This window comes from Hyperoodon ampullatus (assembly GCF_949752795.1).
Source record: "Hyperoodon ampullatus genome assembly, chromosome: 1".
Classification (NCBI taxonomy): Eukaryota; Metazoa; Chordata; class Mammalia; order Artiodactyla; family Ziphiidae; genus Hyperoodon; species Hyperoodon ampullatus.
Window position 1 is genome coordinate 14,455,924 of NC_136914.1, and position 23,227 is coordinate 14,479,150.

Sequence of the window (23,227 nt, forward strand, 5' to 3'; positions counted from 1 at the left end):
CCCCATGGCCTGTTCTCCTAGGTGATCCCGTTCAAGTCAGGTCATGCCAAGTGTGGACACTCCTCTGTTCAAAGTCCTCCAAAAGAGAAAGCTGTTGAAGATGAATGAGTCGTCAAGGGGACTCACTGTAGTGTTCTGGGTATATATGATTACAGTTTTCCATGGTAAGAAGCTAAAAAAAAACCCTCAGACCCTCTAATGGATTTCCATCTTAAGAGCCAAAGTCTTTACAACAGCACACAGGCCCTGGGCCCTCTGACCCCACTTCCTCTTTGATCTTGTTTCTTACTCCTTCTGGAGCCACATCAGCCTCCTTGCCAGCTCAGCTCCTACCTGAGAGCTCCTGCCTAGAACACTCTTTCCCTGGATACCTGCATGTTCTCTTACCTCCCTTCAGGATTTGCAGAAATGCCATTTTCTCAGGGGAGCTTTCATGGGTTACCCTACACCCTATCTAAATTTTTAACACTCCCATCCCTGAATTCCTTGCTGCTTTCCCCTGCTTTATTTTTCTCCCTGTGTTAGTTACCATTTAATATACTACATATCTTACTTATTTTGATTATTGCCTAACTTCCCCATTAGAACAGAGGCTCTGTAAGAGTGGGGACAATGGTTTCTTCCCTGTCATATCCCAAATGCCTGCAATAATGTTTGTTATACTGTGGGCATTCAATAATTAATCCTGTAGCAAATGCATGATTAAATAAGATGACTAAAATGTCAGCTATGGGAAGGCAATTTATTAAAATATAAAGAGCTGTGTTAGGTAGGGGATGGAAATTATATTCTTTTGTTATTGTCTTTTCAAAAAAAAAAAAAAAAAAAAGGCTAGATCCTAGTGCAGCCTCTCAATAGGCTATTTAAATTAGAATGTGATTATTTACACCAGAGCAGAACATTAGCGTAAGTTGACTGAAGGGCACCTTAGTGTGGGCTCTGTCTGGACCTGCAGTATGGTTAGAGGAATCTAACTGCTGAGGGTCAGGAACCTGGGCAGCTGTGGGAAAGTGAAGCGAAGGTGACTCTTGAATCATCTTGTTGGAAAATCAAGGTAACGGTGCTCCCGAAAGTCCAAGACACCCTCCTTGGACTTCCCCCTTCCCACCCCAGCTGCTGTTACCCATAAGGCATTCTCCTGCTGTACTGAAGAGGCTAGGGACTTGACTCAAAACATTTTCTCTATTCCTTGCCTTACTATTGCCCTCAGGGATCCAGAATTCACATTTCTGGTTCACCCCAGTTTCACAGTCATGTACTCCCCAAATGAGAGGGCCCTTCTTTGATATTCACTCTGGTGACTGACACCAATAAGCACTCCACAGGACCTTACCATAAAGCAGTGCAGGCCTACACCTCCAAGATCTCAAACCACTGGGCTCCCTTTCAATAAAGAGCACAGGCTCTGGAGTCAGATGGACCCGGCTCTGAATCCTGGCTCCTCTCATTACTAGCTGTGCCATCCTGGGCAAGTTACTCAGCCTTTCTGATGTGTTTTCTCATCTGTAAAATGTGAATGCAAATACATAATGTCTGAATTTTCACAAGGATTAAAGGAGGCAATTTAAAGTGTCTAATACAGTGCTTGATTCATAGCAGGGGCACAACAGATGACAGTGATTCTGTTTTGTCTCTTCCTGTTTTAAGCAGATATCTGCAGTAGAGATTTCCTCTGACTGTAATGAGGTGAAAATGCATTGCATGCCAGGCTCTTCAACCTCTCTTCTCCTTACTGTCACCCAGGCTCAAAACATCCCCATTACTTTACATATCCGTTGCCAATTCAGAGAAATGTAGGTCTGTTCCCTTTTCTAGGTCCAACCACTCTGTTTTTGCACTTACTGCCAAACTTATTCCAGATCTCCTCAAATTACTCTCCTCCCTCCCTCTCTAAAGGACGCTTCCCCTTAATCCACAAATCATGTACAGTCTTCTGCCTTATTCGGAACAACTCTTTCTCTGATAATGATGATAATAACTGTACAGTTTAGCATTTATTGAAACCTATGAGCCGGGCACTACAGTAAGAAATACAGAACCATTCTTTCATTCGATTTTCTCTATAATTCAGTAAGAAACATTCTTAAAAGGCACTTACACCTGCTTGAGTGCCATTCTCTTTTTTCCTTATCAAGTATGCCAGAAAAGCTCTCATCACCAATGGTGAAACTCCAACTTAATCTGTAGTACCTTTGCAAATTAACTAATCCCTCTACGTCCCAAAGAAATAAGTGCTTCAAGGTCATGATTTACTCCATGTTTCCAAACTGACCAGCCATTTCTTATTCTTCATCCCACTTACCCTCTCTGTAGCCTAGGATGTGTTACCTTCCCTCCTCAAAATGGTCCCCTCCCACTTCACTAGACAGTTCTACTAAAGCACTCTTCCTCCTCAAAACAAGTCCTGCCAGAGATCAGTCCGTGGTCTATCTCTAGCCATTACCATAATCACTCTCTTGACACTTTTACGTAGTCTCCTGGACGTAATTATCTAGTCCATGCAGGACGACTCCTCAATTAAGTCTCATGTGCTTACCTTCCTTTTAAGAATCTGTAACATTTCCCGCTGCTTGCAGGGCATCTTCCTGTCCATAACTTGTAACTCAATTTGCCCACGACTGAAGGCCCATGAATGGCCTTCCTCTGAACCCTACTCCACCTCCTAGTAAGTGAAACCACCACCTTGTAAGCAACTGCACCAAAATTCTCCTACCATCTGGGATTCCCCTGTTGTCCTCTACATGTCATCCATTGCTGAATTAACTGATTCAGCCAGGTGGCACTCCCCAAAATCTCTGGCCCCCGTCTCTTCCCTCTATTCTCACTCCCCTAGTTCATCTCTCTCAGCCTGAACCAGAGTTTAACTCATGAGGAATCACTGCAATTCTTCCCACTTGGTGTCCCTGTGCTTTTCCCTTCTAATCCCTCAGCAGATTGCGGCCAGATTTATATTCCTAAAGCACAATGCTCATTATAGCACATCATTCCTATATTAAGACTTATATAATCTACCCACTTTCTACAAAATGTGGTCTAAATTCCTGAGGCTTGCACGATTTGGCCCTATCATACCTCTCTAGCCTCATTCCCACCTTTCTCTTTCATGTACTCTTCATTCCAGCAGAATTATTCACTTTTCCTATCCAACCTCAGAGATTTCTATTTTTGAGCCTTTGCTGCTGACTCTTCTGCTTGTGCTATTTTCTCTAGTTAGATTCATGCTTTCAAATTGCTACCTCTCAAGATCCAGCCCCAAATGCAATCTCTGCCTCGAAGTCTTCTCTGCCCACCCCAACTAGCTGGATCTTTTACCTTAGGGCCATTAGGTCATTCACTCTTTCATTTGAAAAATACTACTTTATTCTGCAATTCCTACCTGGCAGCTATAGGTGCTGGTTCTACAGTGGTGAATAAAACAAACAATATTATTATATTTCAGATATTTAAGGACATATCCTAGTTCCTCTATTAAACTGACTGGTCTTTGAGGACCAAGGCATTATTTAATTCTTTCTATTTCCCCAACCCCCAGGATGGAACCAGTAGTATTTAATTAGTAGCTGTTCAAAGAACTAATGACTGAATAAATCATTGGCTCCAGGCTACGCTGAGGAAGGAGGGAGCAGCCAAGTAGTTGACAGCTCCCAGGCAGTATCAGGAAAGAATGCTGACAGCAGGGCCCATCAGGCCATCTTGCCTTAAGATCTGTTGAAGGGTTATCGTCACGTGACGTGGTTCATCTCTCTACTATAACTATAAATGAGGAATTACCCTGAGAAGTTTCTGAAAAGTCCTAGCAAAAGGTGAGTGCATGAAGCCAATTAACTTGTGAAATTCTACTGACTCCTTGGCTTGAAATCACATTTAGGAAGACCTAACCCTGGCACCATTTTTATTTCTAAGAGGATTTTTTGAAGTACTTGTACTCCCTTAGGCTTTTCCACTGAGAAAATAACTTCGATTTATAGATAGACTGGCTGTAGAGGTGCTAAAACATCTCTAATTTTTATAAATTCAATTCTCAGGGAGAATTCAACCCTGACGTACAATTTCCCCATGGTGCTGGAGTTTGGCCAAGGTGGAAGGATGGGCGGAAGACAATCATCAAGGGCTGGTTCCAGATAAAACAGAAGTGAGACTGGGAGGACGAGAAGCGCTGCCTTGGCCGCAAGCCCCGTGTAATCCGGAGAGGTGATCTCACATTCATCATCCCAGCTAGACTCTGCCAGGGCAGCTACACAAGGAGGGCTTTCCCCACAAGCATCCCAGAGATGCGCGGGCACCCTCCCACTTGAAAACAGGCCTAACTTCACAAAGTCAGTTTACACTTCTAAATTACTGAAAAATACCCCAGGAGTGTAAAATCAAGACACTTTAACCTACCCCAAGTTGTAATTTATTTTCAAGTGTGATTCCAAGTTTGGAGAAAACAACAGGGATGAGAGCACAGTTTATAGGATTTAAATAAATTGTGCTTAATATAAATGCCTCAACATTCTTAAATTTGTAGAGGAACATTCTCCTGAAGTCTGCACATTTTCAGATAATTTGGGTTAATTTTTAGAGCAGATTTTTAGTGCTCCAGTAAGCGGCCAGAGTTCCAGTTGCCAGTTACTGCTACGATCTTGTGTTAGGCCCCTAATCTCTTTGGGCTTCCGAATTCTTCATGTGTAGAATCACTAGATAACAACTATATGTCTTCCAGCTCTGAAATTCTATGATTCCTAGTCATATATATATATGACACACAGGACAACACCCCAAAGATCACATTTTCAAACTAAAAAAAAAACAGTTTAAAATCACAGAATTTCTGAGTTGGAAGGATCCTAACAGTAAACTTATTTTTTAAATTGTGAACATTTTAAATACATTCAACACAATTACAAACTGAGAAAACATACAATCAACACTCAAATTACCTGTTGCAATGGGGCTTCTGATAGCATGGAAAATCAAAATTTAGAGACAAAAAAAACCTTTATGTTAGGCAAAGATTTCAACTTTTCTCATTAAAACTGAAATTGAATAACCAAAGTGTTTATTTTCAGTAAATCCAAGAAAGGTCCTGCCCTGGGTAAGTTAAATCCTGATAATAAAGAACCAACTTTTCTGGGGATATGTCAAAAATGCTTCCATTATACAAGTAGGGGGGTGGGAGAGAAACATACAAGCAAACCAAAGACAGAATGAAAATCTACAAAGCTTTTTTTTTTAATCCTTACAAACTACATAAAAGTAACTAGGAGGATTAGATCACATTGAAGGTATGACTGAAGTATGTGCAAAATAAAAACTTTAGGTTTTGGATTTATTTATTCTTTGAAAATAGAAATTATTAATATAAGTTTTAAACATCCTTTTAAAATAGTTTTAAAGTCTCTCAACACATTGTGTTTGATGAAAACCTAATTTGAGATAATTAAGAGTATCTTCTGACTCTGTGATATTCAAATTTACTTGGGATTAAATGTCATTGACTTCTTTCTGTTTAAAGGCATACAGTCATCCTCATGATATATTTTTCTTGCTTAGAAAACCCATCCTATCATCTTCACTGAAATCCACTGGTTAGAGAAGTAATTAAATACTTTGGCTTTTAATGACTGAAAGTACTTAAAGATATCACTTAATGTAGAATTTAATTTGTACTACAGTAAACACAGCTGCCTGTACAAGAATTTGGACCACTCTGGGAAGAAGACAATTAACTGTTCCTTTCTTCAGAAGGAAAGTACATAAGATAAAGCATTTCAACTACTCTTCTGTGATTTCCTGTGGAAAACCCCTACAAAATTAGGAGAATTACAAGTGAGTAGAAATGGGAAATTTTCTTTGTCTGATTTCTTGTTGCCACTTTACTGGTTAATTTACATCCCAGACACTGATAGGGCAAAAGAGAAAACATGATCTAAGTGTCAGACTGAGGTTAACCAACATATTGTACCATCTACATACTATTATGTAAGCAAAAGGAGGAAGGGAGAAACACCAAAATTTCTAACATGGTCTAGGATAACATCAGCCAGTAATCTGGAAAAACAGTAGTACTTTAAACCTGCAAAAAAACCCTACAATGTGATAACTTTATGTTGTTCAGGCTATACAGACTAAAACAAAGTATTAGAAATAAATCATACACTTTGATGCTTGGATAAAATGTTCTGCAAGCTATTAATTTCTATTAGTTTTAGGAATTTGCCAGGAAATTATAACTGCCCTATAACCAAATCTTGATTTTCCCTTATTATGAAGGTAACAACTTACTAAGTAAAAAATCTTTTTAAAGGCATAAAAAAAAAAAAGAATTTACTTATCGCAAAGGATCTTAACACAAGTTACCTTCCCTGCCCTGCAGTCTTCCAGTTTATTTTTTGAACCAGTCCAGTGACAATGAACTTCATCCTGAGGCTATACATTCCATCCTTAGGCAGCTCTGACTCTCAGTGACAACTGAAACCGCTGCCTCCTGGGGCTTCCACTCAGTGCTTTTTTTTTTTTTTTTTTTTTTACGTGATAGAGATCCTTCTTTAATTAGCAAATTACAAATAACATTTATGCCAAAAATCTACTTCCCGTTTTGCTGTGAGAATAGTTCTTTTTTCTTTTTCTTTTTTTTTTTTAATTTATTTATTTTTTTTTATTAGTTTCTGCTTTATAACAAAGTGAATCAGTCATACATATACATCTGTTCCCACATCCCTTCCCTCATGCATCTCCCTCCCTCCCACCCTCCCCATCCCACCCCTCCAGGCGGTCACAAAGCACCGAGCTGATCTCCCTGTGCTCTGCGGCTGCTTCCCACTATCTATCTACCTTACGTTTGGTAGTGTATATATGTCCATGCCTCAGTGCTTTTTGTTTCATCTTCTTTGGACGGCAGGACACACCTCACCCTTCTTTCCTATGACAGCCATCCAAATATTTGAAGACAACCAAATTCTCCAGGCTATAAATATTCTCATGCTCAATGACCCTTTGAGGAAGGTTCGAGTTCTGTCACTATTCTGGTTTGAACACACTCAAGTTTCTATTTCTCTACAAACAGGGTGCCCAGCACCGTACACAGTTTTCCTGGTGTGAGAGTGAGACCGCCGTCTGCTCTTATATACTACTTCTATTAAGGGAGCTCAGTGTGGAATTACCTGTTTGGTTGTCACATCACATTGTTGGCTAATGCTGAGTCCATTACTAACTAAAACTTCTAGAGCTCTTTGCATGCATATCCCTCCTACCCTGTACTTGCAGTATTTTGTTTTCTGGATGCATTCAACTCTTTTAAATATCATCACTTAAGAATTTAGCCCTTGGTTCTGATGAAGATATGGATGTTGAAGTATATTTCTGAATTTTAAAACCCAAAAGTAATAAACAAATTTTACATTAAAAAAAGAATTTAGCCCTTTGCCCCAGCTTTTCAAAATTAACTTGAACTTAAATTATTTGTTATCTATCACTTTATGTCATTGCAAATGTGATACAGCCTCCATTGAAGACACTGATAAAATATATTGAAGTAGTTGGGGAAAGATCCCTGGGGCTGGAAATCTCTCTCCAGGTTGACATCACCAGCATGAGAAATACTGTTAACCCCTGAAGTATCAAACCAGAGATCTCCAACATCTCAGTATTCCACAATCCTAGAAACCCTGCCAAAGAAGACAGTGACGTGTGTTTGGTGTGATTTGTTCTTACTAAGGTGCCTGAAATGGATACCCAGCTCTCTAGTCTCTGGTTTGAAAATGTACCTTTCAAATGCCATGAGCATTCTGTCAAAAATAGAGGGGGCTGGGACTACCTAGCCAAGAGGTGATCTCAAAGTAAGGATGCATCCCCCAGCCCCCCGCCCAGTCCTACACACACTGCAGAGCATCCTTTGAAGAGGCGTTCCTCCAGGAAATCCTGGGAAATACCCATATTATCATCCTGTATGTACCTATATATACTGTTTCCTGGCTGTTCCATATAACCCTGGGGGCAGAGATGATCACATTCACACGTGTGACCACAGAGCTCAGAACCGTGCCTGGCGTGTGGTGTGCGCTAGATAGACATGCGCTACATAAACGTGAGGAAAGGAGGAAGGCCAAGAAGGCTCTGAAATCTACAAATGGAATGTTCTAGGCTTAGATGGATTCAGGTTTCTGAACTAACAATCCAGAACACAACTGAAATCAAGGCTCTGACTGATTCCTTCCGTGAGAAAACCATAATTCAAAAAGAGTCATGTACCACAATGTTCATTGCAGTACTATTTACAATAGCCAGGACATGGAAGCAACCTAAGTGTCCATCATCGGATGAATGGATAAAGAAGATGTGGCACATATATACAATGGAATATTACTCAGCCATAAAAAGAAATGAAATTGAGTTATTTGTAGTGAGGTGGTTGGACCTAGAGTCTGTCCTACAGAGTGAAGTAAGTCAGAAAGAGAAAAACAAATACCGTATGCTAACACATATATATGGAATCTAAGGAAAAAAAAAAAGGGTCATGAAGAACCTAGGGCTAAGACGGGAATAAAGACACAGACCTACTAGAGAATGGACTTGAGGATACAGGGAGGGGGAAGGGTAAGCTGTGACAAAGTGAGAGAGTGGCACGGACATATATACACTATCAAACATAAAATAGCTAGCTAGTGAGAAGCAGCCGCATAGCACCGGGAGATCAGCTCGGCGCTTTGTGACCACCCAGAGGGGTGGGATATGGAGGGTGGGAGGGAGACACAAGAGGGAGGGGATATGGGAACATATGTATATGTATGACTGATTCACTTTGTTATAAAGCAGAAACTAACACACCACTGTAAAGCAATTATACTCCAACAAAGATGTTAAAAAAAAAGTAATAAAATAACTCGACTTTATAACAACTTCTAAAGGGTCTAGTTAATATCATATAAATGAAATATTATGAGACTGATAAATACTGATATTCAAAAACTAAAATTAAATCAATAAGGATGGGAAATCCCTGAAACTGAATACAAATAAAAAATTTGACTGTATTTCTAATGGAAGGAAAAAATTTATCCTAAGAATTTTTGAACACATTACTCTGACTGAATACCCTCTCTTGAATATATCTGAAGGTCAGAAGAACTGCAAAGAAATTTGGAACTATATTTGGTAAGTTCGTAGCTAGTATTGATATTGGTGAAACTATTCTGTATGTACCAAAGGACTGAGAAAAATGAGTAAGTATGCTGGTATCATTGGCAACTAGGGTTTTCATTACTGGAGAAAGGCAACACAAATACGGAACAAGGGAAGGAAGGAAGAAGCCTGTGACACTGGACTGGAATTAGAGGTATCAGTATGAATTCAAGATTAGAAAAAAAAAAAATCAAGTTTATAGCTCTGCCTAGTGAAAGAGACCAGAAGCAATTTCTCCAATACAAGGAACCAGGGCTTCTTGGAGAGATGGATGATTACAGGACTGGGATAGGGAAACTATAGGGTGAACCTAAGTATCATATTATTTCAGAAATAAGAAAGTATTTAAAATCTAGTGGGGACATGTCAAAAAGACAGAGGAGCTAGCACGAAAGACTCCTACTGGCCAATACTTGGACAATTTTAGCATCAAAATAAATAATGACAGAAATGGCTTATAAGAAACTGAATAACAAAAAAATCCATGAGTACCTAGTGATATTAAAAAAAGTTTTTAAAGGAATGTGAAGAACAGAGTGGTGTTTTTTTTTTTAGACAGAGAATTTCAACTAACAAAAATAAAAGGAGTAACAGAAACAGAAAATCACAAATTTATAATCATCAACTACTGATAATAATTGATTCAGGACAGAATCATCCATGGAAGCTAAAACCACTGGAAAAAGATGTTAAGGATGGTGGCATGTACCAGGGTGGCAGCAGTGGTGACAAGTGACTAGATTCTGGATAAGTTTTGAAGGTACAGCCAATAGGATGACCCAATGGTTTAGATGTGGGGTATGAGAGAAAGAGAGGAGTTCAGGATAACTCCAAGGTTTCTGGCCTGAGCTGGAAGGATGAAGCTGTCATTTCCTGAGAAAGGGAAGATATTAGGAGGAGCAGATTGGTAGGGAAGATTTGGAATTCAGTTTGTTAAATCTACCAGACAACCAAATGACATCAATCAAGCGGCTAAGCCTGGAGCCTAGATTTCAGAGTAGAAGTCTAGGCTAGAGAAAAGAATTTGGAGCCATCAGGATATCTATGTTACATAAAGCTCTAAGAGGGAGGAAATGGAGAAAGAGCAACTCTTCTGGGTCAAGTTTTAACTAAACCCTTTTTAACTAAACAAGCTAACTTTCTATTTAAGTTTCCATTTCTAGTTAAGCTTCTAATTGGTGAGCAACAATCGAGTGCCCAAAGAATGAAAAAGAATTCAGTTTAATTCAGCAAATATTTTTTGTACATCTCCCAGCAGAAGAATATCATGAAGAGCAAGACATGGTGCCTGTCCTCAAGAAACAAAGTCTAGAGACGGGGAGACAGGCACGTAAGTGAGTAACTGAAATAACACGAGGAACAGTAATAAACGCAGGCAAAGATAGCATGGGCCTATTAAGGAGGGACACTCAGAGGTCAACTTACTCGGCTGGAGAAATGAGGGCAAATCAGGGCAGACTTTCTGAAGGAGTTATTACCCTGATAAATATGTCAGAAAACTACACAGGAAATAAATTCTGTGACAAGGAGCTGAAATGACATTCCAAAGAGCTAAAAATAAATTCAGGATAAAACATCCCCACAATTCATAAAGAACATTTATAGAAAAAAAAACTTCATGGCTATTAAAAGGCAACTTAATGACAAAATACATTTTGTCATTAAGGATCAAATAGGATTATCAGGGTAGGCTTTTTAAGCTTATCTTTGACAAAACAAAGGAAAGTAGCTGGATTCAGAGGCTACGAAAGATGGTATGTGTACAAAAGCAGCAGTGAGAAGCTGCATATGATCAATGAAATGTCTTACAAAGAATAAGGTAGATACCCAAAGCTGACATTCTCAGAGCACTTGCCATGTGCTGGGCACTGCTCTTGACATAGACTGACTCATTTGAATCTTCCCAACAACTCTGGGAGGTAGGGACTGCTTTCCTTCCCCTTTTACAGATGCAGAGAGGTTAACCAACTGGTTCAAGGTTAAACAACCAATAAGGAGCAGAGATGGATTTGAACCCAGGGTAATGTGCTCTACAGTCTGCTACTAATTATTTTGCTGTATCACTTCCCTAGAGGTCTATAAGCTGCTGAGGAAAGTTCATTAAGTTCATTCAGTGAAAAAGGCAAGGGGCAGAGTGTTTTATAGATTAACAGAATATGTGTGTGTGTATAAATGAATATGCTCTATAGTTTATATGTATTTGGATACACATGTGCTTATACACATAAACATACACATTCATAACAGTGCTTCTCTCTGGGGAGGAGGGGGATCTTAGAAAGGAAATGTACTTTTCACTATATATGTCTTTGTATTATTTGCATTTCTATGAATTTCTCTGTCACACTTTTAAATAAATAAAAAACTAGTTCTTACTTAAAAAATAAAACAATGGGAATGGCACACAGGCTAATTCTCTAACGAGGGAGTACACAAGATCACACAATTTCAGTAATGAAGGGGGTTGAGAAGTCTTAATTTGCTCATGGGCAGAGAAATTCATGGATCTTTGTTATTTTTGCTCCCTCTTTGAATTTTACCAGTACTCATATTTTTCGCTTGGCGATCCACCTCCCCCATTCCGTCCACATGTTTGAGGTGCAGCTAACTCCACTACCAGCTCCAGGAGTGGAGCCTGGGAATGGCTGTTAACGTGATCACTTTGTCTTCCATTCCCTGTCCCCAGTGTTACACCTCCAGGAACGGGCTGTGAAACAACACAGACCACTGAGGGCCCAGAACCCTCAACGTGCGACCCCTTTAACCGGTTTCAGCTTCCAGGAAAGCAGACTTGCTGCTGCAGGACTTGGTGCCCTAACAGAGTGAGCCTGAGGCTGCTGCAGGGGCCACCTTCCGGAGCTGAAGACGGGAGCCTACGTAAGAGAAGTCAGAGCTGAGAGGCAGAAAGAAGCCAAATGATAGTGTCAGCTCTGAATCCAGTGGAGTTCGAAGCTCGCTAGCTTTTCCTTTGGACTTTTCAGCTCTTTAATCAAATAAGTTCCCATTTTTTGCTTAGTTTTAGTTGGTTTTTCTCTCACTTGACATGGAAAGATTCCAACAGAGAGAGAAACTGAGGCAGAAAAAGCCTCTTTCAACCTGGAAAAGTTTGGTGACATACCTAGGGTCTAAGTAATAGTGTCCCAACTCACGGACTAGGACTTGGGTCACCTGATTCGTAGTCAGGTGAGCAGGGGAGGAGAAGGAAAAGAAGGCTGGTGAGATGCGAGAACAAGACGGAACAGCAGGGGGACGGGAGCTGGGACGGCGTGCTGGAGACTCTCTTTTTCCAGTAATAACCTATTACTATTATGTCATGTTATCGGTCTCTTCTTTAGCTACATCATGAGAGTACTGGTGCTCATTCAGGGAAGATAATTCTAGCATCTCCTGCACGTTGACCATTGTACAAATAATTACTGGTTACCTACTATACCATGAACTTTCTGGCCAACCCAATACTACATATTATTCCAGGTGCTGAACATCTACTACCAATAAACTGCTTCATGTAAGGGACTTAGCAGGATCTGAGTAAACCCACTAAGTTGCTCAAGTGGAGACATCTGTCCTATAGAAGTTAACTAGGGCTGTGGTTTAGTGAGCAAAATACCATACTTGAAAGTAAAAGCTAGATTTTACTTGAGATTGTGCAATTTACAGTGGCACACCACTGTATTTAAGGCCCACCATCTACTCAATGGAGAAATGTCGCAGGAATTACTTTATGAAATAAATTATTCAAAATATTGGCAAACTTTCCAACCTGAAAGATTTTCTACTATTCCCTAAGTATATAATAATGATATATAAGAGATGCCATGGATACGTGTAAATATCTTTCCCAGTGCATAATGGGGCTAAAATGGTCATTGTCACAGACTTTCAGAACCACTGGTTTATAAGCTTAATACCATAATACAATTGTAATGGGTTGAATACTGTCCCCCTAAAATTCATGTCTACCCAGAACCTCAGAATGTGGTCTTACTTGGAAATGGGGTCTTTGCAGATGTAATTAATTAAGATGAAGTCAGACTGGATTATGGTGGGCCCTAAACCCAATGACTGGTGTCTTTATAAGAGAAAGGGAGATTTAGACACCGAAAGGCAGAGGGAAGACAGTCTTTGGAAGACAGAGGCAGAAATTGGAGTGGCACGGCTACAAGCCAAAGAATGTCAAGGACTGCCAGCAACCACCAGAAGCTAGGAAGAGGCAAGGAAGGATTCTTCCCTAGAGCCTTCAGAGGGAGCATGGCCCTGCTGACAACTTGATTTTGGACTTCTAGCTTCCAGGACTGTGAGAGAATAAATTTCTGTTGCTTTAAACCACCTAATTTGTGGTAATTTGTTATGGCAGCCCTAGGAAAGTAATACAATACTTGTGCAAATTATCATATGCATAATGCCTAAGGGAACACAGTTAAGGAGTTTAAAAAGAATTTAATAGATTCCTTTCTGGCCTCTTGCTACCTATAAGATTTTATAAGAAAGCTTTTTTTTTTTTTTTTTTTTTTTGCGGTACGCGGGCCTCTCACTGTTGTGGCCTCTCCCATCGCGGAGCACAGGCTCCGGACGCGCAGGCTCAGCGGCCATGGCTCACGGGCCCAGCTGCTCCGCGGCATGTGGGATCCTCCCGGACCGGGGCACGAACCTGTGTCCCCTGCATCGGCAGGCGGACTCTCAATCACTGCGCCACCAGGGAAGCCCTAACAGTAAGCTTTTGACATGGCATGTTTTCCATCTCCTACCTTAATAACCCCAGATAGAAGGAAGGACATGGCGTAAATAGAGTGGAAGCAGTACTAATTAGTGAAGTTGTGCTGAAAATAAATTAGTAGACTGGTGAAGCTTTTGTGTAGCTCCATGATTCCATAAACCAATCAATAAAACTGCCATTCAATACTCAAATTAGTGTATTTTGGAATATAAAAATAGAAGCAACTACCATTTTTAAGTGCTTACTGTGTGCCATGCACTGAACAACTCAACTTATATCCTATGAAGCAGGTATTATTTATCTCAACTTTACAAATGAAGAAACTGAGCCTTGGCCAAGTTAAATAACGCTGCCAGTAAGTGGCAAAGCTAGGAATCAACATCATTTCAGCCATGAACTAACTGCCTTCAGAGCCAATGTTTTAAAATCTAAAAGTGTGGTCCACAAGCCACCTGGACCTCACCCTAGACTCGAACCTCTAAGAGTAGAACCAGAAATCTGTAGCTTTATTATCTCCTTCCAGGACTTCAATATCGAGCCCTGTTACTCTTTCTCTTGTAACCTGTATCTCACCCTTTCTTTCAAGTTTTCCTTCTCTCTGTGCTACATTCCAGGATATTACTTCAGATCTATTTTTAAATTTGGTAATTCTTCCGTCTCTAATCTTGATTTTAACTCATTCACTGAGTTAAATCACTTCAGTGATTAGATTTTAAATTTGAAATCCTGCTTTTTTTCTTAACATTAGGTCATAAGCATTTTCCATGCTGTACAGTCTTCAGAATTAAACAGTAGCATAATATTCTATTCCATGGTTACACCATGATATACCTACTCATTCTCCTGTTATATCTTGCCATTACATGACACGAGTCCTTAGAAATTATCAAAGAATTATCATACTAAAAGACCCACTGTGATTTAGCATGTGTGGAGTGGGCCCCTGGCACCTCTGCAGTTAAAATATTCTTGGGTGATTCTGATGCACATCCGTGGTTGAGAACCATCGATTTAAAGAACCCTCAAAGTAGAGACAGACCCTTAATGTTACAATAATTTAACAGTATCCCATGGTGGTTAAGAGTGTGCACTCTTAAATCACACGGCCTGAACTGAAACCTTGGGCTCCATCCCTGAAAGAGTGTGAGACCCAGGGTAAGCTTCTTAACTTCTCTGGACTTCGGTTTCCTCATTTATCAAATGAGGATCATAGAACCTATTTCAGTGGGCTGCGATGACTAAATGAGATGATGTAAATAAGCACAGCAAGCCATCCTTGTAACTGTCCTCCTGGGTGGATGGGGACCTAAAGGTGCGAGGCATTGTCTGGGAAAGTCTGCTTGCACCTTCCAGTCCACCTTCATGAGAGTTCAGAGAGGTGAATGGAGACTAGAGGATTCTGGTCTGGAATCTACCTGGAGGGTGGGGAGAGGAGACTGAGACTGCAGGGTAGTTTACAGCCTCAGCTCTAGATCTGCTGACAAGTGGAAAAACAGCTTGCCTGTGGAGGAGGTGTTACACCTTTGGAGGCCGTACTACTGAGGCAGAAAAAAAGTGGGCTTCAGGCCAGACACTTAAAACTAGCCTCCTGTTTGCCTTTCCTGAGACAAGAGGTAGGTGGGCTCCAGGTTAGGCATTTACAGTCAGCCTCCTGTTTGCTCTCCGAGATGGAAGTAATGACAGAGACAGGGTAAATAGGATAACAGTCATGGCAGGAACAGAGAGGGGCAAAACCTTGTTTGAGTAAAGGATCAGGGGATCACTGCTTCCCCCCTCCCTGGGGCAAGGGAGACACTACACATATGCAGAAAGGCTCCTTGGGGGTCAAAAGTCAGGGGACAACTCCAGGCCATGGTGACTCTTGCTTCTCCCAGATACCTTCACGTTGGGATCCATCTTGGCTGAGAGGTGCGTGGGCACCTAAGGGGAGGGTCCCGAGACAAATCAGCCAGGGGGGACAAAACAAGATGACTGGCTAGAAGGAAGACAAAGACCCAGGAAACTGCCCCTTTATAAAGAATTTAAACTTCCCAAAGGCGTGACTCTCTCTCTCTGAGTTCGCCCGTGCGTCTTTCTGCATGTACTTTGTTCTCCCAACAAACTTTTTACTTTTCTCTTTACCTTCTGCCTCCTTGCCTGAATTCCTTCCTGACAAGGCAGGCAAGAAGTAGGGATCCAGGCCCTAGCCACTGGCCCCTGTGGTCTAGTGGTTAGGACTTCTGGTCCGGGAACTAAGATCTTGCTTCCAGTTACCGCTCGCTGCTGCATGCGTCTGAAATCAGTTCTCCTGTATATTATTACCTTATCAAGAAGAATAACCAGTATGTGACTTTATGAGACCCGAATTCCTGAATGGAATGAGGAAAGGCTATATAATCTTCAAACTGAGACCACTGGGGTTAGAAGAAGCCATCAGAGATTTGCTTCTGATTAAATAATAGTCCCAGGAACAATCATGTATTTAAGGAAAAACAGATGGAAGAAAAATGGGAATAGCCAACAGAGGAAGGTCGCCAAGCCAGGATGGACAAAAATGAAGCTTAAAATTCAGACAATCTGTAAATTCAAGAAGGCTATAGTTCCCCTAATAATTTCTAAGGGTTACATTTCACAGCTATGATCCATGCTAGAAGTCTCCTCTCATGAGTAGCTTTCTCTAGTTCATAAGGCAGACTATGAATACATACAGTAAATTTAGAGGGCTGTTTTTAAAAACATCCTACAAGGTAATATTTTGTTCTAGGGGCCAAATGAAAAACTTCTGAACTACGTGAAAGAAAAATATCTAGAAGTCTAGATTGCGGTTACACAAGGAAAGGGGTTTTGTCTGCTTGCCAAGAGTAGGACCTGACACATAGTACCCAATGAATTATGTTAAATAAATTTTCTCTCTTTTGGCTTCAACTACTAATGGTTAACTTCATATTTAATCAGCATCCCTATGGAAGAGCAAGGAAGAAAATGCCGTGAAGCCTATTTGCCTTTTTGGGCTGTTGATACTAAGTCTCCTCACGTTTCCACCCTACACCCAAAGTGAAGGGAGGTTTTCCTGGGCCTTGTGTTGAGCAGCCTTAATTATTTCAACTCACTGAAAATGGCTTTTTGAAAAATGGAAAAATGGAAATATAAAAATGACAAAGATAAAAAAATTTAAGACATTTTATATATCTTTTTTTATTAGCTGCTTTTTATTAGCAGTTTTTAAATCAGCTGCTGTTAGAAAGCTAAAGTGACATGTACCCTGCAGCACTGGTGCTTAACCATGTTTGAGTCCTTCCCTTTGAAAATCCGATAAAAAGTTATACTTATCCCCCCAGAAATATGTATATACATACACATAAAATTCTGCATATAAATTTAGAAGTCCAAAATCCCTCTGAAACCGGTAAAAGGGATCCAGGTTACAAAGCCCTTCTCTTCAACATAGCGCAGAGCTCTGGATTTCGGGGATGTGGTTATTTTCCCTTTTTAACATACGCAAATTGTGAACAGCTTAGGGGTGTTGATAAAAATTTTTTTAAATGCTATGAAGTAGGTTTCATGTGCATGCCTAATTGATTATTGGTGATCTTCTTCCCTGTTTTTAGTTAATTGAGTCAGATTAAATTATTCAAAACTAGTATTATAACTAGATCCTTAAAATGGCAAACCTCCCAAACCAGACAAGTCCATACAAAGGAAAGGGAGATTACACAAGGATATGTGATATCCCTAAATGCCACAGCAGATCAGCCAGTCTTTATTTGACCTTGACAGAAACTTAACATTTAGGATTTTTAAGTGAGAAGGCACCAAGAGTGGAGACTTAAGAAAGAAAAAAAACAACCCAATCGTGGGGGGTAGGGACAATAAAAAAGCTGTTGTTGACCCAAACATTTCAACACATACCTTCTGTTCAATATAAAACACTAAGGAAAGAAAACATATGTGAGAATCAGCTTTCAGAAAACATCTAATTAAAAATAGTTACACTACATCAGCTGTGTTTCAAGTTGTAGTCCATTGCATTTGGTATTTATAACTAAAGAGAAAATAAGAATACCAACTGGTCAGCTATTTGTATTTTAGAGTCAAGGTCACTGACAGCTTTCTGGTTGGCACAGAGTGGGCCACGCGGGAGGATGTCACAGCAGCTGAGGATGCGTGCTTTCTGGCCGCTCTGGAAGAGAATCGGTGAGGGTTTCTAAAGCCACATGGGGCTGTTCCTCTTGGGCACCTTTCCACCTCTGTGAAGAGGAAGGTAGTTTGACTAATATAAAAATCTCGTGATTAACTTTCGGGAAAGAGGGAAATGAGCCTTCCCTGGCACTCCTTACTCAGTCAAAAACAGGCAGGGACAAGCTTCGCCTCGAGGAAGGTACTTGTGCTTTTCTGCCAGCCTCTCCCATTAGGAGATCCACGATGAAATTAGAACTGAGGAAGCTTTAAAGGGAAACTTTGTAGGACAGTATAATAGATTATTAAATGCTGAACAACAGGAAAGCTTTTCTTTAAAAAGGGCAAGATGTAAGAGTTAGGCTACGTATTTACCTGCTCTAGATTTCTGAATATTATTATTTTTTCCTGTAGGACTCAGAATAAACTCCACATTAGGAATGAAGAAATTTTATCTAGACGATAAAGAGGAATCAATAGAATCAAAGTGAACGCTAATCTCCAAGTGTTTTAGCCCAATTTTAACTCTTATTTGCCCTGAAAAAAAGCCATCATGTATAATAGAAAATTTGAGTTGAAACCAGTAAAAATTAATCTTCTTGAAAATGCCAGTATTCATGGACTCATACTTGTATAGTAAAAATATTAAATATATCAGAGATTGAAAATTCAGAGCGGTGGTTTACCTATGAAGAAGAAGAAAAAAGTGAACAATGGGTGGGCTTTAGTTGTATCTTTTATTTTAGAAAGAGATCAGAAGCAAATATGGTAAAATGCTGATACAGTTGCCCCTCTGTATCCTCAGGTTCCACATCGGTGATTCAACCAACCAGAGATGGAAAAAATATTTTTTCAATTCCAGAAAGTTCCAAAAAGTAAAACTTAAATTTGCTGTGCACCAGCAACTATTTATATGGCATTTATATTGTACTAGGTGTTAAAAGTAATCTGGAGATGATTTAAAGTATACAGAAGGATTGTGCAAAGGTTATATGCAAAGACTGCCCCATTTTATACAAGGGACTTGAGAATCCATGAATTTTGGTATCTGCGGGGATCCCAGAAACAATCCTCCAGGATACTGAGGGATGACTGTACCTGTTAAATCAGGTGGTGGTATATGGTGTTCTTTACATCAATTTTTAAATGTCCCGTACACATGAAACATTTTATAATTAAAACAATTTTTTAAAAAGAATGTGAAGCTTCCATGCCAAGACCCATTAAAGCTAATGGATTCTTTGACATGAAAGAAACATGCAGAACACCAGATGGTTCAGCAGTCCTAATTCTAGAAATAATCTCAATATTGTAAGAGTGTGTCTAAGCCTAGCCTACATCCAGCTTATCAGAAATAGGGTATTAAGCAGAGGACAAAATTCCAATAGCAAAAGGAGAACTGGGGTAGGCTCTTAGAGTTGGTTTTAAAATGATTTAACTTGGGCTTCCCTGGTGGCGCAGTGGTTGAGAGTCCGCCTGCCGATGAGGGGAACACGGGTTCATGCCCCGGTCCGGAAAGATCCCACATGCCGCGGAGCGGCTGGGCCCGTGAGCCATGGCCGCTGAGCCTGCGTGTCCGGAGCCTGTGCTCTGCAACAGGAGAGGCCACGGCAGTGACAGGCCCGCGTACCGCAAAAAAAAAAAAAAAAAAAAAAAAAAGATTTAACTTGAGGTATCACATTTGGACAATCAGCAAGAGAAACCCAAGCAGGATTATATGTTTACAAGCTCTATAAAGCCCAGCTAGAGGTCTGCAGCCCCCAAACCACAGCCAGCCCCTAAAGCTTTAGGGCTGGCCCTCAACCCTTTGCTGCTGCCTGTGTGTGACCAAGCGCATGCTGAACCACTAGCCTTCCAGGGACCGCTCCGGGGCGTGGTGCGCTCTCCCAGAGGCAGGAGAGAAAGAGTGAGGCCGGAGGAGGGAGAGGAGGGTAAGAAGCTGTAGGTGAGGAAAAGACAGAGCCTGGAACATTTTACTCTTAAGCCTGAACAAATGTACTTTAATAAATATGGAGCATACGTAAATTTCAGAAATATCATTTCCTTCCAGTAAATGTAAATGCTCTCCCTCGGAGGTTCCTGTGGAAATGGAATTCGGTGAGAGCGTGGGGCACTGGCTATTACACCTCCCTCTACTGTAAGGGAGAATGAGGACCACTCCACAGATGCCTCTGTTGCTCATACCCAGTGGCTATGCAGGTTTACAGCCTTGACTGAATCCATCTCCACTTTCACTTTCTCTTCTGTAACAGTTTATAACAGAGAACCAACGGAACTCCTATGTTGACTTCTAGGTATGCAGTTATTATAGAATATGGAATGTTTAGGATATGTTTTTTCTTCTCTTTTCTATCTTTCTCCTTAATATCCAGGTACACTAACTCAGAGATTCTATAAGAAATTATACAGTCGCCATGATCATCAACTCGAAAATAGGTATCTAATAATCAGGAAAAGTACACACGTTTGCAAAATAATATACTCAGGCAATTCTATATAACCTATGCACTACAGCTTTATATAGCAGAAAAGTGTGCAAAGGAGAAAGGTTAAGGTTGATTAGACCCTGCACCTAGATCAGTGGTTCTCGAGCAGCGTGCTTTTGCCCCGCCAGGACATAGGGGAATGTCTGGAGACACATTCTGGTTGTCACAACTGTAAGGATGCTACTGCATCTAGTGGGTATAAGTTAGGGATGCTGCTAAGTATCCTACAATGAACTGGAAAACCCTCCAAAGTATAAAGTTTTCTCACCCAAATCCCTGGCTAGTTGTATCTGTCCCATCGCCTGTCTTGCAGCCTCACAAGTAGCGCGCGCTTACTGAACTACTGCCGGAGACGTGTACAGTTGTGAAGATCCTCCTGATAAAGATACACACTGAGAGCGATTCCTTCCTCTGCCTAAATTTTACAGGCAAGAGAGATTTAAAAATCCATTTGTAAACCAAAAGGTCACCCTCAACTATCCTCTGTGAAAAAGACTATATATTAAAAGTGATAATGGAAGAGCTCCGGGAAAACTGCCCCATGATTGACTCTTTCCCTCCTCCCCATCCTTCTGATGAAGAGCTTCAAAGATAAACAAAATTACTTCCCTTAACCATTACAAAGAGCAGAGTCATTTAAACCCTGAGTGAATGATGACAGGCTAAGAGAACAATGACAGTCTGTAATACACTCTCTAAACTATTCTTCATTTTCTTACAACTGGATTAAATGCTTAATAAATACATGTTGAATTAGTGAATAAAAATATAATTGGGTGAAATAGTGAAGCTGTAGCTGAAGTTCAATAACAACTAATCTTACACATTTATATTTTGACTTCCTTTCTTATTAGTTGTTTATATACCTAGATTTCCCACTAAGTATTAAACGCCTTGATACAAAAACTATGACTTGAGAAGAACATCTAATGTCCTTTAGGTTGTTTTATTTCTATTTTGTAAATGTGAGGCAGCAACCACTACATGAGAAGGATGTATGAAGACTGAGCATAAATGGATATATAGTTTTTTTATTAGGTAACAAATTTATAACAAAGCTAATGCCACGTAGTGTTTAGTATCAAGAACTGTCACTTAGCCACAAAAGACTGGAGCAATAGGAGTAAGCAGTTCTTGAAAATACTGTAATTTATATTTTTTTGTACAGAGACAGTCTAGAAAAACACTCCCAGTTTTTCTCTTAATGCTAATTCTTCAGTAATTATAATCAGTGTCAATGCAGATAACATGTATCTTTCAATTATCCTTATTACGAGTACACACGTATAGACACACACAATATTTATATATAGGACACACAGACACAGGTGTTAAAAAGATAAGTGCTGGATCTGACTCCCTAGTATCTGAGTACCCTTTACCCCTGAGCGCCTCTCCCACGTTGTCCAGAGTTGTAATTCTCTGCGCCTTATCTCACCATTGTCCTCCTGTGTCCTGCCCCCTGGGGGTCCCGGCCCCCAGCACCCCAAATGCACAACACGTTCCATAGGAGAGTTCAACAAGCAAGAGCCTGCTGTAGGATAATGAGCCACGGGTCCTTTGAGGACAGCAAGGCTCCTCTCTAAGAACCTCAGTCTCCTCACAGGCTTTACACTTTCTACCTAACAGGGTTGTTTGAGGATAGAAGAGATAATGTATGTAAAGCACTTCGCAAACCTTTGGTGCTTAATAAATGCTAATTCCCTTGTTTTATTGCCGCTCCTCTTTCCTCATGCAGATTCTAAAGGACTTGAGACCATACGACTGGGGCTAAACACATCATATTTACCCTGCCTAATGACCCTGAACAGGAAAAACATCTTTCATTCCACAGGAGAGCTCGGACAGGAGACTTAAAATGCTAATACAATTGGTAGGACCAATACTACATAATATTCTCAAGAGGTAAAGAATCACAGGATTTTGGTTTAGATCAGGGATAAGAAAATAGAAAGGGCTGGACCTAGAAGTGGGATATGAGGAGAGGGAGGGAATAAAGTGCAAGGCTGAAAACCAAAGACAAATTTCCTTGACATCACGATTTCACTGGAGGTCTGTCTTGCTGTCCTTCACCTACTCACAACAACAAATCAATAAGAAGACTGAGGCCAAAAGAATGTTATATCCTAAGGGGCACTCACACCTTAGTGGGAACTGAGTTGATAACCTTTGCCAAAGCCTTGAATCACTGAACAAATGAAAATGTTTATAAATTATGAAACTGCAATTATGGACTGGTTTATCTGCAAAACTGTTAGCAATCAGTCTATGAAACAAGACATCACATTATGAAAATAAAAAACTCAAATTACCTCAGCGGAAGATATTCCCAATTAAATAAAAAGAGAGAAAAAGAACCTGAAGGTATAGAAAAGGCTCGGCCAAGCCCACCACGGCATGTCATGAAGTACTACATTCAAGGACCACCACATGTGGACGCGCAGTTGCTCAAGCAGAGGCCCTATGGTACTGCCAGGCTCTCTGTGGACCACTTAGATACGTTTTCTCATTCAATCTCTAGAGACTTTATGAAGTAGAGACCATTAACATGTCTGCATTTTGCACATTCAGGTACTGAGGTTTAGTAGTGCTGGATAACCCAGGCAAAGGCACACAGCTAGTAACAGAGTCTGGATCTGAATTCACGAGCTGAAGTTTTGTTTTTCACCTGAGTTTTGTTTTTCACTAAAACTCCAAAGAGCTGAAA

The 23,227-nt window shown here is 40.4% G+C and overlaps 1 protein-coding gene across 1 annotated transcript in view; it reads right to left on the minus strand.

Moving 5' to 3' along the window:
• NFKB1 (nuclear factor kappa B subunit 1) overlaps positions 1–23,227 on the minus strand; it is a 123,112-nt gene that overhangs the window by 64,622 nt on the left and 35,263 nt on the right. The gene's annotated exons all lie outside the window — the stretch shown is intronic.